Below are 13,168 nucleotides of genomic sequence, written 5' to 3' on the forward strand. Positions count from 1 at the left end.
ATCACGCCTGTGCAGTAGAATGGAGCTGAACGGACTGGCTTTTCCACTGACCCTGAGCGATGGCTCCATGCTACTACGCACGTGTGAGTGCTCCCATTTCAGATTCCCTGCACCGGAACTGAAGAGGGGGAAAGCCTCTGGAGGATATAAGGGGTTCAATCAACCAGGTTAAAGTGTACCAGAGGTAGTACGCTATGCCTTATTTATACTTTGGGCTTCCATGAGGACCGTGGGCTCCTTCACTGGATGCTCTGTTGTCCGTGGTCGCCTCCGGTATCTTCTTAATTTGAGTCCAGTCATGGTGTTCTGTGCATGCAGGGCTGTGCGTACGCCCCCTTTGTACTCCTGTGGCCAGGAGTGTTCTGCACCATGCTCCTGGCCGCTGGAGCACGATGGGGGCCTGGTCAGGCTGCTCATTTGCAGAACACCACGACTGAAGAAGATACAGGAGGCAACCACGGACAATGGAGCGGCTGGGGAGGACTTTGAGGGAACCCACCGTCCTCATGGGACTTGAGGAAGCCCCAGTTACAATAAGGCACAATCAGAGCTGGGACAAGGTCCTTCAGCACCCAAGGCTGAGACACCAAAGTGCATCCCTCCGCCCCAGCCGTCACACACTGATTGCTACTAGACTAAGAGGCTCCCCAGGGCCCCCAACCTCCCCAACACCTTAATCTCTAGTTATCTGACTTGCAGTCACTGCCATGTATCCCCTTTTCCTATTTCTTTCTGCTTCAAACACAATTGGGAATGACAACTGAATGAATTGTGCGCCCCTTCCTACACTGCGCCCTGAGGCTGGAGCCTCTCCAGCCTCGGCCCGGCCCTGGGCACAATGAACTGTGTCGGGTTCTCTTTAAGGGCAGAGACACAATGCAGAGCACTTTTTATCCCATTTTCATTTTTTTTTAAAACACTCCCATTGGCTTGGATTACAATCGCAGCTATTTTTTTAAAAAAAAGAACGATCAGCTCAGTTGTGATGGCATGACCTGGGAGGATCCCTCCCACCCTGGCCACCAGTTTTTCAATCAACTCCCCTTGGGGCGGAGGTATCTGAGGTACCGGTCCATCTCAACAAAGACCACGAGACACAGAAACAGCTTCTTCCCCTCGGCTGTAACTACACTGAACTCAATAAACTCTGCCATGCACTCCCCCCGTTGACTGCCCCCCCCCCCCCTCTTGCCTTTCTGCTTGTAATCCACCTGACAGATGTGTTGGGAAAAGTAAAAGTAGTATGTCTGTTTGGTTCCAGCTGTGTTTAGAAATGTTATGTATATGTTTTTGTTAGATGAAGTGTTCGAAACTTTATGTACCGTATTTTTCGGACTACAAGATGCACTTTTTCTCCCCCAAAAGTGGGCGGGAAAAGTAGGTGCGTCTTATAGTCCGAATGTGCAACTATGCGACCCCCCCCCCCCTCCACAAGGAAGTGCAAGTGACCAGTGTGTCCTCACTCACACAGTCCGTGTCCGAGTCCTGCATCTTCCGCATTCCATTTTCCCTGCAGCCAGCACGCTACATCGAGCGGATGGGGATCTATTTCCAGCTTTCATCCCCGCGTCTGGCACCCTGCATGCTCAGCTGGAGAAAATGCTTTGGGACAGACTTCGGTGCATACACTCTAATGCACGGGCTTTCTGACTACAGCCCCGTCTTTGGAAGCTGCTCTACCTTTCGGTCCAGTCCACCCCCCTCTACAGCGTGCTCTGCCGTTCACTGTTTCCTTTCTGACCTATCTACCAATCAGGCGGGGGGCGCTGCCCCAAACCCGCCAATCAAGGGCGCCCCCTTCCTCCTCTCCTTTCCTGATTGGACGCTATGGTCTCCCCGGCGGGACCAAGGCTTCGTCATTTGGCCAATCACTGATTGGCCTTGCCGGATTGGTAGTTGGTTTGGAAAGGAAACAGTGAACGGCAGAGCGCGCTGTAGAGGCGGGCGGACCGGATGGATGAGCAGCTTCCATGACGGGGCTGTAGTCAGAAAGCCTGTGCATTAAAGTGTATGCACCGAAGTCTGCCCCATCAGCGCGGGGATGAATAAAAGCATTTCCTCCAACTGAGCATGCAGTGTGCCAGACGCCGTGGAGGTGGGCGGACCGGATGGAAGAGAAGCTGTGAAACGATATCTGCCACCAGCGCGGGGATGAAAGGATGCCTGCTTCCTCCAGCTGAACTTACGGTAAACTTGCGAAGCTGGCTATTCGCAGTGCTGCTGGCAGGAGCATTGATCATGGGGTCGGCAAACAGGGGATACGGGATGGACAGGTGACACTGGGGGATAGACAGTGGACACAAGATGGACTGGTGACTCGGGGAGTGTGGACAGGTGACACTGGGGGATAGGCAGAGGACACAGGATGGACAGGTGACTCGGGGGTGTGGACAGGTGACACAAGATGGACAGGTGACTCGGGGGTGTGGACAGGTGACACTGGGGGATAGACAAAGGACACAGAATTGACAGGTGACTCAGAGGGTGTGGACAGGTGATACTGGGGGATGGACAGAGGACACAGGATGGACAGGTGACTCAGGGGTGTGGACAGGTGACACTGGGGGATAGACAGAGGACACAGGATGGACAGGTGACTCAGAGAGTGTGGACAGGTGACACTGGGAAATGGACAGTGGACACAGGATGGACAGGTGACTCGGGGGGTGTGGACAGGTGACACTGGGGAATGGACAGAGGACACAGGATGGACAGGTGACACAAGGGGACAGCAGAGGACACAGGATGGACAGAGGACACAGTGGGTATGGACAGGTGTCACAAGGTTACAGACAGGTGACATGGGGACAGACGGAGTAGTAACAAAGGACACAAGGAACATAATAATTGGGGGGGGGGGGGGGGGAAAGTCTATAAAACGCCCCTGCACTATAGATGCACCAGATTTATCTTTTTTTTTCTTTTTCCTGAATTTTGACCTCTAAACCTAGGTGCGTCTTATAGTCCGAAAAATACGGTATATCTTTTTGGTAGATGAAGTGATGCCACTAGGCTCTATGCCATGCTGTTTCTTATGGTTCTATGTACATGCCCTGTACTCCTGTGCCAAGCCCAATTCCGGGCACGACCCAGTCGTGCTTGGCGAAATAAATGCGATTCTGATTCTGATATACATTTTGTGCTTGAATATCAAGCCGTTGCTTGCTTATCAAGTCAAAATTTCATTAAAAAATCTGCTTGTCTTGCAAAGCGCAATACCAAGTTACTTGCTTTTCAAAGTTTTACTGTATAATTTTGCACTCTTAAAATGTTTTAAAGAAAACCTCTAATATAAAAAAACCCTCTGGGGGATATTTAATTCTGGAGGGGGAAGCCTCAGGGTCCCAATGAGGCTTCCCCCATCCTCTGGTGTCCTGGCAATGCAGCACTGTGGCCCCCCAAACAGCGACGAGGTAAATATTTATCTATTGCGTTTCTACACTTGCGCATTAGCGGCTCTTCGTTTGGGCTAAGGTGAAAATAGCCAAGCCCAATCGTATTGGTAGTACTGCGCAGGCGCGAGTCCTTTGTGCCTGCGCAGTAGAGCTATTTCCGCCTTAGCCTGAACGGAAAGCCGCTACTGTGCCTGTGCAGGATCGCGGTAGGTAAATATTGCCTACCGCTTGTCAGCTTTGTTGAGGAGGTTTCGGTGGAGCCAGCGCCATATTCCCCCAAGCTACAAAGGACGGGGAAGGCTCATTGGGACCCTGAGGCTTCCCCTTCCCGAGGCAAGTATCCCACAGAGGATTTTTTTACTTACAGGGTCTCTTTAAAGCGGACCCAAACCAAACATTTTTTTAATTCAAAATATTTAGTTGCACCACTCTGACACATACAAAGATAAATAAACACTCCATGCCTATGAGCATTTCAGTGCATGCTTTTCACCCTCCTCTTTGCTTAACTAGGGTTATACGGGTGGCAGCCATTAGCAATTCCTCCATTGCTGGACACCATCTACTCCACCAGTTTGCCGGATTATTTGCCGGCAATATGAAAGGAAGGGAGGGGTTTCTCCAATAAATGTCAAATATTTTATATTTGTCATCATGCAGCTGAAAAAAGGCTGCTATTTATTATTATAATTTAGAAAATAGATTTTATTTCTGAAATCTTGTATTTTTAGTTTGGGTCCACTTTAAGTTTTACTTCCACATGAGTAAGATGTTACAGATTACCCGGCAAGCTTAGGGTAAACCAGAACTCCTAGGAGTAAGGCGTAGCACCCTGATTGCTTCACCTATGTATATGTAGCTATAGACAGCAGAACATGCAAACCTTTGCTTTGTACTCTTGTAAGCCAAGCTCATAACTAAGACTGTTGGTTTCTGGAACGCGCACCTATAAAAATGGCGCAGGACAAAAATAGTGCCAGAGACTGCTGTTAGTAGAATATTGGTATAATTACCGATATTCTACTACTTAATTCCTATAGTAAAATATTGGTAATCTTTATCAATATTTTACTATGACCTAACCTAACCCTGCTCTAGCATTATTATACATTACCTGCTCCCGACGATCTCGTCTCCTCCACTTACGGCTTAGTTTGCAGGCGTCCTGCAGCCAGCCAATCACCATGTGGCACAACACCCGCAAACTAACCAGGAAGTGGAGGCCACACAGTCACCGGGAGCAGGTTATGTATAATGCTTCTGCCCCTTCCTGCTCTCACACTGAACCCTCTACCTATGCCTAACCCTAAGACCCCACCTGGTGCCTTATCCATAACCACTCCACCCCCTCTGCCTAACCTTAACCAACCCCCTGTCTAGACTTAGCCCCCCCCTCCCCCCCCTGCTAAACTTTAGCCCTCTAAACTACCCCGCATCCTCCACAGGTGGCAATAGTAAAAGCTTAGATTAGTGGCAGTGAACAGTAATTATAGCTCTCAATAAATAAAGGGGGATGAACGTCCACTATTTATCGGGTGCCCTAATTACTGTTCATTGCCGCTAACAGCTTTTACTATTCCCACCTCCAGCGGTGCCATTTTTAGTGGCGCTAGTCTTGCACCATTTTTACCTGTCTCCTCTAGAACACCTATACCTTCTAGACTGCAGTTTCAAGTTGCTTTTCTTTCTTTCATCAGAACCAGGTATAGGTTAGCTACAGCTGTATGGGTAGGACCTGTGAAAGAGGTGTAACAGGATAGCCAGTTATGTTATGGAGAAATGGAGTTTCCAGGAAATTTTGTAGTGCACAAAAGGGGCCTGAAAGCTGCCACCTGACAACAAAAAGCAATTTTGCCCCTTATTGTTAAAAAAAAAGTACAATTTTGCCTTCTGTAAGCAGGAAGAATTTGAATGGAATGATTTGCATATTCTTCCCACTTTTCTGCACGATTCACTGTGAGAATTGCTTCATGCTGGAAGCGAAACTTGCAAATTACATCTGTTTTAGAGAGTTGAAATGATACTTTGTATTTCTAGTACTATAGCTGTATAATTGTGTTTGTTAAAACAGAATTACAGCATGATCTATCCAAATCCGGGCCAATTGGATTGCCCCATAAACCTTCATTTAATGTCTGCTGTGTGCAGATCTTAAAGCACACCTGAAGTGAGAGGAATATGGAGGCTAACATATTTATTTGCTTTGAAACAATGCAGATTGCCTGTCTGTTCTGCTGAGCATCTTCCTCTAATGACAGCAAGCAATGGGCAGCGCTCACAGGCTGCAAGTGAAGTGAAACCTACAGAGATGTGCAGAGTCCCCCTGGGGCTAAATACACACCTTGAATACAAATCAAATGCAAATTATGTGCTGAACGCTATTCTAAAAATTTGAATGCAAACTGACGCCCAAGGAGGCAGCTAGCCTGAACCATCTTCCTCTAATACTTTTAGCCATAGACCCTAAACAAGAAACATTAGCTGCTTGTTTCAGGTGTGTGATTTAGACACTACTGCAGCCTAAGGGCTTGGCTTCGTGAAAATCTTCCCATTAAAACACATATAATATGAACAGAGCCATAGGGAAGCATGGACACTGGTCTGCATGTCAGTTCAGTTATAACTGACAGCAACTGAATAATTGTGAAAGGACCCTTAAAGAGAAACTCCAACCAAGAATTGAACTTTTTCCCAATCAGTAGCTGATACCCCATTTTACATGAGAAAGACAATGATTTTCACAAACAGACCATCAGGGGGCGCTGTGTGACTGATTTTGTGCTGAAACCCCTCCCACAAGAGGCTCTGAATACCGCGGTACTGCTGGCAAACTGCCACAATGTAACAATGTTCAGAGACAGGAAATAGCTGTTATTAGCTGTCTGTAACAGACAGAGCAGCTAGAAACAGCTAAATAACCTGCCCACAGTAACAATGTCACCATGTAATAAATGTCAGAATGTTAATCTGGGAGAGGAAAGATTTTACAATGAGCAAACACTGACTAAATCATTTATACATAATTATGGTAAAAAATGAAGCACTTTTTTTACTACATTATTTTCACTGGAGTTCCTCTTTAAAGGGGTTCTTTCGCGAAAAAAGTAGGCAGTTAAAAATGTGACAGATGACAGGTTTTGGGCCAGTCCATCTTTTTAAGGGGTATTCTCAGGGCTTTCTTTGTTTTCAACAGCATTTCCTGAACAGCAGTTTAACTGCCAAAATAGCAAGATACCAGCCAGCCTCCCTAATCACTTGCACACTATTATGTCAGTTAGATTTTGCAACTGTTGTTCAGGAAATGCTGTTGAAAACAAAGAAAGCCTTGAGAATCCCCCTTAAAAAGATGGACTGGCCCAAAACCTGTCATCTGTCACATTTTTTAACTGCCTACTTTTTTCGCGAAAGAACCCCTTTAAAGTGAACCTCCGGACTAAAAATCTACTCAGCAGAACTGAAAAGGCTTGGTGTTTTTTTTAACAGTTTCACAGCATCAGAACTTTGTTTTTCTTACCAAAGCATCATTTTTAGCTGCATTTTTATCTAAGCTCCACTGATCAAGAAAAAAAGCCTGGGCTTTTTTTCCCTGATGCTGTGCAGAGCATGATGGGATTTCCTATGTTGTTATTCACGTTGCTTAGCAACTGGGAGAGGTGCTCAGGACACAGGACAGTTGGAACTGTGTCTCATGCTCCATGTCACCTCCTTTCAACCAAAAAGATGGCTGCCCTCATGAAATCAAACATTTGCCTGTTCTTTTAAAACAGTGTGGGTAAGAGATTATATTACCTATCTATTTTAATTAACATAACTAATGTAACTTAATGACAGTATGTTTGTTTAGGCTGGAGTTCCTCTTTAAAGAGCAACTTCAGCCTAAACAAACATACTGTCATTAAGTTACATTAGTTATGTTAATTAAAATAGATAGGTAATATAATCTCTTACACACCCTGTTTTAAAAGAAACAGGCAAATGTTTGATTTCATGAGGGCAGCCATCTTTTTGGTTGAAAGGAGCTAACAGGGAGCATGAGACACAGTTCCAACTGTCCTGTGTGCTGATCACCCCTCCCATTTGCTAGGCAACGTGAACAACAACATAGGAAATCCCATCATGCTTTGCACAACATCAGGGAAAAAAAGCCCGGGCAGTTTTCTTTGATGGGTGGAGCTTAGCTAAAAATGCAGCTAAAAATGATGCTTTGGTAAGAAAAACAAAGTTCTGATGCTGTGAAACTGTTAAAGAAACTCCAAGCCTTTTCAGTTCTGCTGAGTAGATTTTTAGTCCGGAGGTTCACTTTAGGACCCTTTTACACTTAATCAGTTGCTATCAGTTATAACTGACAGACAACTTATTTTCAAAGTAATGTCAATGTTTCCCTATGCCTCAGTTCCCACTATACACCTTTTATTGAAAGTTTTTTCATAATGCATTGCTATGGAGAAAAAAACGCAACGCATACTAAGCAATGCATTAGCTATAAAAAGGCCCTTTGGCTGGATTCACAGTGGTCCGTTGCAAAAGGTATGCATTATAATGAGCGTGAATTGCAATGTAAACTGGACATAGATATATTTATTACATACCCTGTTCTCCTAAAACATATTCTTTCAACCTTATTGACCAATACTCAGAGTATCTATTTCCCCTCCCCCCCTTTTTCCCCTAATGACATATTTTTATCACAGTCGCATTACAACATCATTGCAGAAATTGTGAAATAACACTTTACTGCACATTCATCACTCTATTTCCTGGCACAGTGGCATATGGTGCTTTGAATAGTTATCCGGAGAGCATGAACCTTTGTGAAGAAGAATTAGTGAAAGCCTTGGGATTTTCATAGGTCTCTTTCTGAACCATTCCTATACTGCAGGGGTAGGGAACCTATGGCTCGGGAGCCAGATGTGGCTCTTTTGATGGCTACATCTGGCTCATAGACTAATCAGTAGGGGTTGATTCACTAAGCTACACTGCTCAAGCAGCACAGCTTAGGCCCTTTTTACACGTAATCGGTTAAAACTGTCAAAGTAATGCCTATGTTTTCCTATGGCACAGTTCCCTCTATACGTATTTTAACTGAAAGCTTTTTCACAATACACTGCTAAGGAAAAAAAGCATACCAACGCAATAAGTGTAAAAGGGCCCTTAGTGTGGCAGCGCAAGAAGAATTTTCAAAGTAGACACGCTACTGCTGTAGCATCATGCACTACTAACTTACTCACACTCCCCCCAAAACGAACGGCTGCTCCAATTGTCCCACTCTGGATCCTGTCAGGTCCAGTGACTTTGTAGGACGAGATCCCCACACATTGATTAGCCCAATAGGCTGCCTGTCACTTGACAGGCAGCCTATTGAGACAAAGTGAGACAAGTTTGACACTTTCACTGCCTGGTGGACAGTGGCGTAGGGCCCGAGGTCGCAGGGGTCGCACGTGCGACCGGGCCCGCCTCTTGCAGCCTTGAGGGTGGGGCCCGGCCGGCCGCTCCCCCTCCTGTGCGTGTGTGTATGGCGGTGGTTAGGCACTTACTTTCTTTTTTTTATTAAACCCCGTCTGAGGCTGTCTCCCGAGTCCCGACCCGTGCTGTGGCCACTAAAATGTTACTATTTGCATCCCTTCTCCTCTCCCTCCCATGAAAGAGTCAGTCACTCACTTTGTGCCCCGTTTATAGCTGACAGCAGCGGCTGTTACACATTTCAGTGACGGCATTCTCCTGTATCTTTAAGTGTCCCCACTTAATGAGGTCATCAAGGAACTGGAAGGACCGAGTCCACAGAAGAATGCTGCTGTCTGGAATGTGGAACTCAGCCGCTGCTGTCAGCTATAAACGGGGCACAAAGTGAGTGACTGAATCTGTCATGGGAGCCTGAGGGAGAGGTGGACAGGAGGGGGAACCTTCATGGAGGGAGAAAGGGAGATGCAGGGTACCGGACATCTGCATCACTCGGGTAAAAAGGAAAGCACATGATCTATGCACAGCAGGGAGCAGCATTCTTTCTAAAGAATGAATGACCAAAGGGGGGGGTGTGTGTGTGTGTGTGTGTGTGTGTGTGTGTGTGTGTGTGTGTGTGTGTGTGTGTGTGTGTGTGTGTGTGTGTGTGTGTGTGTGTGTGTGTGTGTGTGTGTGTGTGTGTGTGTGTGTGTGTGTGTGTGTGTGTGTGTGTGTGTGTGTGTGTGTGTGTGTGTGTGTGTGTGTTTTGAACATGATTGTGTATTGGCGGGGGTGTAGGGAGGGGGTCCCCTGCTTAAGCTTGCCCCGAGGCCCCTTAAACTGGCCCTGCATGGGGGAGAAGGTGGGGGGCTGCCCGGGCTGCAAATATGAACATTTTAGCAGCCGCATGGGAGGCAGCCTCAGACGGGGGTTTAATTACAAAAAAAAGTACTCTCAGCTCTGGCCCCCTGTGGCGAATCAAGGGAGCTTTGGGGGAGTGGGTAGGGGGGGGGGAGCATTACTGGCATGGGGAAGAAGGTGGGTGGGGGACATTCGTGGCATGGGGAGGAGAGGGGCATTAGTTTCATGGGAGAGGAAAAAATCACTACAGTGTCATGGGGTGAAGGAGGGTGTCATTTTAGTGGCATGGGGGGGGGGGGGGGGGGGGAGGGGGCTACCTGTATAGAGGAGGGGCATTTACTGGCATGGGGGAGATAGAGGGGGCCATTTTAGTGGCTTGGGGAGAAGTATGTGCCAGGGCTGTGGAGTCTGTACAAAAATTACCTGACTCCACAGTTTATAAAACTACCTACTCCGACTCCAGGTACCCAAAATGACTCCTTGGTCTAATACTTACCATGGCTGTGCATTTGGTATAAACATAACCTGACTCCGACTCCTTATTTTATAAAACCTCCGACTCCAGGTACCCAAAATTTCTCTGACTTCACAGCCCTGGTATGTACAGTATAAGCTGTGACTCTGTGCCTTTACTGATAGTAAACCAGCTGCAGTGTGTGCTGATATCTGCTACCTCCAATATGTACAGTATAAGGCCAGGTTCACATTAGGATGCATCCGCCCGTACACTTGCGTTCCGCTCTGTGAGTGGAGCGGGAATGCAAGGTCCCGACATGTCGGGAACGTCCGCTCCGATGAGCGGAACACAGGGAACGGAACTGAGCAGAACGTAGCAATGTGAACTTTCCCATAGGGAAAGCATTGCTGCGGCTGCTGCGTTCCGCTCATCGGAGCGGAACGTAGGCTGAAAACAGCCTAATGTGAACCGAGCCTAAGCGGTGACTCTGTGCCTGTACTGATAGTAAACCAGCTGCAGTGTGTGCTGATATCTGCTACCTCCAATATGTACAGTATAAGCTGTGACTCTGTGCCTGTACTGATAGTAAACCAGCTGCAGTGTGTGCTGATATCTGCTACCTCCAATATGTACAGTATAAGCAGGGGCTCTGTGCCTGTACTGATAGTAAACCAGCTGCAGTGTGTGCTGATATCTGCTACCTCCAATATGTACAGTATAAGCTGTGACTCTGTGCCTGTACTGATAGTAAACCAGCTGCAGTGTGTGCTGATATCTGCTACCTCTAATATGTACTGTATAAGCTGTGACTCTGTGCCTGTACTGATAGTAAACTAGCTGCAGTGTGCGCCGATGTTTGCTACCTCCAGTATGTACAGTATAAGTGGTTTGCCATATTATCTGTATTTTGGAGGAATCTCTGCCAAATTACGTGTATTTCTGGTGAAATGCTGTCAGATTACATGTATTTTGGGGGGTAACACTGAGGCAGAGCTCAAACTTCCTGGACAGACCTTTTACACCACTAAGGTCATGTATATTTTGCCCACCTATGATCATGCCAACATTCTGTTACATGGTCATGCCCATTTTTCATTGTGAGCCCCGCCTGCCAGCCACTGAGCCCCTTTTGAGCCCCCCTAAAAATCTGAAGCTGGAGTCGCCGCTGGTCACCATGACAGTTGTTCTGTAAGATGGTGTGCATTATCAAATATCGGGACTGTGAGGAAAGGTAAAAGTAACCAGCACTGCTACATGTCGGCACATGGCTGATGGCTCCTATGTGTCACTGGTGATTTTTTTTCTCCCATTGCTACATAATCTCTAAACTTATGTGACAGGATAACAACGCCTATGGTGATTACACATTGCTGGATGTAATAAACATTGGCTGCGCCGCTCGGTGTATGATTCTCAAGTTGTTAGAAAAGGCAGTAGAGTCTGCGTGGTATGTACACCTGTACTCCAGACTCAGCTTACCAGCAGGCAGAGAAGTACAGTAACTCCTAGCAACCAGGCAGCGTGATTACACTTGTTCCAAGCTAATGAAGGCTAATATGTGGCTGCTGGGGGCGCTGCACAACACTTGTGTTTCTTGTTTCATCTCATTTAATTAGACTAATAATGTGTTTTAATAACCTGCCTTGTTTAAGAGGTAATTGTAGGTCACTAGAGCTTTGTCTCTGTGGAGCACATGTTCTTTTGTGGGTGTTAAGGTACATACACACGTTGGATTTTCGCAAACGACCCGTCGTTTGAACATCCGGTTATTTGGACGTCAAATCGGGCGTGTGTACGGTCTGTCATTCAGCTGATAAGACTGGACTTCAGTGATCCACTTGGCAGATCTTTCAAATCCAGTCTCATCAGCTGAACGACAGACTACAGACGCCCGATTTGACGTCCAAACGACCGGACATTCAAACGACAGTTCGTTTGCGAAAATCCAACGTATGTACGAGCCTTTAAGCATCCATGTTTTCCATGCAAGGTGTATTCAGGTTTGCAAAACTGAGTGCTTTGTTTCCGGAGTCTTGATAGGTGTGTAATGTCTGAGATGGGGGGGACTCAGAGTTTATAGTAAAGTGGACCTGGACACTTGCACAGGAGGAAAACAGAGAGAAATGCACCCTGTATGTATTCAGGGGCGTAGCAATAGGGAGTGCAGAGTTTGCAACCGCATCGGGCCCTTGAGCCAGAGGGGCCCTCCCTCAACCACAGTATTAGCTCTTTATTGGTCCTGTGCTCATAATAATCACTTCTATGTATACTTTGAATAGTGGTAATCATTAATAAACTGTTTCCCATCCCCTTCTTGCACCTCTGACACTGTAGTTGCCATTGGCAGGGATTGCTATGTATAGAGTGCTTGGGGGTAATCAGTAACAAGCTGTTCCCCATTCCCTTCTTGCACCTCTGACATTGTAGTTGCCATTGGCAGGGATTGCTATGTATAGAGTGCTTGGGGGTAATCAGTAACAAGCTGTTCCCCATTCCCTTCTTGCACCTCTGACACTGTAGTTGCCATTGGCAGGGATTGCTATGTATAGAGTGCTTGGGGGTAATCAGTAACAAGCTGCTCCCCATCCCCTTCTTGCACCTCTGACACTATAGTTGCCATTGGCAGTTTTTAGTGCGCCGCATCAATTATGTATAGAATGCTTGGGGGGCCCCAATGCAAAACTTGCATCGGGGCCCACAGCTCCTTAGCTACGCCACTGCTGGTGGATCAACTGTATACACATCACCATGGCAACAGGAATGTGAGCCCTACTGCCCCAGTTTGACACATATTGTATGGCTCTCACGGAATTACATTTTAAAATGTGTGAAGTTTATGGCTCTCTCAGCCAGAAAGGTTCCTGACCCCTGCTATACTGGGATCTCGTGTGTAAATAAAACTTCTCAGAGATATCAAAAAGTGGTTGGATTGTGCCACAATCTGTACATGGCCATACCTCCCAACATTTTGAGATGAGAAAGAGGGGCACTTAAGCCACGCCCCTGCCACACACCCGAT

At 46.7% G+C, this 13,168-nt stretch overlaps 1 protein-coding gene across 3 annotated transcripts in view; it reads left to right on the plus strand.

Moving 5' to 3' along the window:
• The window catches only part of ARHGAP9 (Rho GTPase activating protein 9), a 173,187-nt gene that overhangs the window by 440 nt on the left and 159,579 nt on the right, over positions 1-13,168 (plus strand). The window lies entirely within an intron of this gene.

This window comes from Hyperolius riggenbachi, chromosome 2 (genome assembly GCF_040937935.1).
Source record: "Hyperolius riggenbachi isolate aHypRig1 chromosome 2, aHypRig1.pri, whole genome shotgun sequence".
NCBI classification, from domain to species: domain Eukaryota; kingdom Metazoa; phylum Chordata; class Amphibia; order Anura; family Hyperoliidae; genus Hyperolius; species Hyperolius riggenbachi.